Genomic DNA, 3,341 nt, shown 5'->3' on the forward strand with positions numbered 1-3,341 from the left:
TTAGAGCGCATGCCATATATGCAGCCGACCGAATCCCGATCGGAGGTCCTTTGCTGCATGTCACAACCCCCCCTCTCTCCCATGTTTCCTGTCAGTCTACTGATAAATAAAGGGGTCTATGCCAACATAATCTTTAAAAAAAAAAAGAAAAGTCTCAAAGTTTTCTTCAGATAATGTTTGCCTGCAGTATCCACTTGTTGTGCCTCATGACAAGCACTGGGAAACATTTATAGGATATTTTTGTCTTCACTTGATAGTGGGCAATGAAGAGGCAGACAGGAAACAAGGGGGGATGGAGATGTGTATGACATGGAATTGAACCAGGGATATTGTGTTTATATGGGATGTGCATTAACCATTCCATCCACTTTAGGGCACATGCAATCCACAATCTTTTTTGTTTTTCAGTAGAAAAACAAGCAATAACAAAACGTTTTCCTTCCCCTGCATAGACAAGTGTTTTCCTGTTCAAACACACCAGCAAGATAAGCAACTTGTGCAAGCCACACATCATTAATAAACAGGTTGGTAACAGGTTAGTTGTTCTCCAAAAGGAAGTCTGTAATTTCTGTTCTAAGTTCGTGAAAGTGTGAGTAACTTTCCCCTTGAAAAAATCCATGATACAACACCTCCACATGCTCACTTGCCCAGGTCTTTGCACTGCTTTTGAAACCACCAGATGTTCTTGACGCTCCATTTCATGTGGTTCAACCATTTTGACAACATCCTTCAAATATTCATGAAGTGCTGGCACCATATTTTAGGCTTATAAGGCCCCTTGGTGCAAAAAACCATAGTTCCAAATCACATTCTGTGCCTTAGCAATTATTCTCCTCACCAACCCCAAAAGTTTTCTGGTCATGAAGGTAGCACTATCAGTTTTGATTCTGACGTACATATCCCACCTTAGAATTACTCAACCCAAGTTCAAATCCACAGTACTAAAATGTCCTCTACAGTTGCAGTTGCTCCTGTGAGTCTGCTTCCCACACATGCCTCACATAAACAAGTAAAATCACATTTCCCGATGTCTGTAGATTCATCCATCTGTAATGTAAAATGAGCACTTGACTTTATACAAGCTGTGGTCTGTTGTTTGATGTCATTGAAGATTTCTTCAATCCACCTAATTATGGTATAATTCACCAGTGGTATGGTCTTCAGTGTATTGGCTGCAGATTGATCCAGAAGCTCTCTGCCATGTCAACGATTGCAGGTAAGTTAAGGTCTTCTGCAAAGGTGTGGGACTCTGCTACCAATGACTTTGCTACCAGAATGATACAGAGAAGCAGAGAATAAGTTCCATCATGGCTGTAAAAATCTATGGGAGTAACTGAGGAATTGTATGCTGACTGAAATTCTTCGTTGTATCTTTTACAGATAGAGGTGAGCGATTGGAGCTTTCGAGCATGAACTATTCATTACCCCGCCTCTTTCCAATGAAACCCTCTTACACTGATAGAAAGTGTCTGAGACACGGTGTTACGCACAATGAAGAGATTGACCTTATTAACAGCATTCCTTCTCTGCAGCCTCAGTAAGTACCAGTATTACATTATTCTGAACTGCACATACAACACAAACCTCTCTTTCATCCAGTAAACCACCAGGATTAAAACTTGCAAATAAGTTAGATTTTAATTCATTTAGATGATGTTGCTTATCAGCTGAGAAGTAAATCTGTTGTTGTATCTGTGTGTTTCAGGCTGGATCTCTGTCTCAGTTTCTGAACCTCAGAATGTGGAGGTCCAGTCTGGTGAAGAAGTCACACTGCAGTGCTCCAACAACTCACCAAAATTATCACCTCAGGCGGAGTGGTTCAGAGTGGTTGAAAGAAACAAAGCCAGCTGTATCGCCTCTATGTATGGGTCTGACAGCAAAGCTTCACTCTGTGATGGATTTCAGAATGCAAAATTTGAAATGAGATCAAACAACTCTACAGTTTTTCTTAAAATCACACACGTGGATTTATCTGACTCTGGACTGTATTTCTGTGGATTCTACATCAACGCACACACAGTCATTGCTGATGTGACAGAGTTACATGTTCAAGGTAAGATTGTGGTCATGTTTTATCTCTTTCAGTTGACAGTTGAAACAATTATCACAGTGTGGTGTGAAAATACCTTAAAGACAAACAGGAAACCAAAACGTGTATAATATGTTCATCTTTATTTAAGGTGATGGTGAATCTGAAGATGAAGCACATTTAAAGACTAAAAGTAAAATTCTCCTTTCTTCTATCAAGTTTTTTCATTGTGTTTATTAGCACAGAGTCAGTAAATATTAACAATATCTAAAGCCATCAGACTAAAGAAACCAAGTGTAATTCTATAATTTTTTTCTTGTAGAAGAGACAAACCTGGTTAGTGTGATCCTGGGTGCTGTGACTCTCTTGCTCACTATTATCATCATTGTTCTGGCTGTTAAAATCAGGAAACTTCAGACAGGTACAGCTAGTTTAAAATGTGTGTCTTGTAAATTATGTCGACATGAACAAATCCAAAGCAAAGCGTGATCATTATGTAATCAGACTCTTCACTTTTATCATTTAGCTGCCAATGAAGAACCACGGCCAGAAAGAAACAAGGTGAGCCAACACTTAACATTCATTATGTGAACTGTACACATTGGTATGTTAGTTTCTATGAAAATTTTAGATTTTTGTCAACATTTGGCGTACTCAACTTGTCAGCCAAATGTTAGTGGTAACTACACTTTTTCCTTATTCCCCACAGTGATATTGCTTGTTTTCTCCTCTGAAACAACATTGAAATGCTTCATCAGCTCAACTAGAAGCTATTTATCCAGAAAAGACTAAATTGGACATTTCTGATGTGCCTTTATAACCATATTTACTTGTCGGAAGTAAAAGTAAGAAATTGTTACAAAATAGTAATTTAACAGTAAGAATCTGAATTACAGAACCTGCGCTCAGATGACCTGAACTACGCAGCTCTGAATTTCCAGGCAAAACCGAAAAGAAACCGCCAGACAGCATCCGAAAGAGAAAAGGAGCTAAGTGTTGTGTATGCTGCCACCAGATAGACTCAGGATACACCTGGGACTGCAGCTCACAGTGGAAATTATGCATTATTTTGTCTATATCTGCTGTGCTTTTGAGTGTGGGCGGGCGGGGTGGGGGAGGGGGCAGTCACTGACATAAAATAAAACCTTGATGATGTGTCTGTACTCAAGCTGTGGTTGTATTGCTCATATTTTTTCCGGTCTGTCTCTGTTGGTCAAAGTCTGTCTCATTTGTTCTGCCTTTTGGCTCAGAAGAACCATGATGTGTGATAGAGGAGGAGTCAGAAAGGACATTCAATACTGTCAAACTTGAA

The 3,341-nt window shown here is 39.5% G+C and overlaps 1 pseudogene; it reads left to right on the forward strand.

Annotated features, from left to right (window-relative positions):
• The first annotated feature begins 1,491 nt into the window (after positions 1 to 1,491).
• Positions 1,492 to 3,048, forward strand: LOC134005742 (uncharacterized; annotated as a pseudogene).
• The last annotated feature ends 293 nt before the right edge of the window (positions 3,049 to 3,341 follow it).

The sequence above is a fragment of the Scomber scombrus genome, chromosome 23, assembly GCF_963691925.1.
Source record: "Scomber scombrus chromosome 23, fScoSco1.1, whole genome shotgun sequence".
Taxonomy (NCBI): domain Eukaryota; kingdom Metazoa; phylum Chordata; class Actinopteri; order Scombriformes; family Scombridae; genus Scomber; species Scomber scombrus.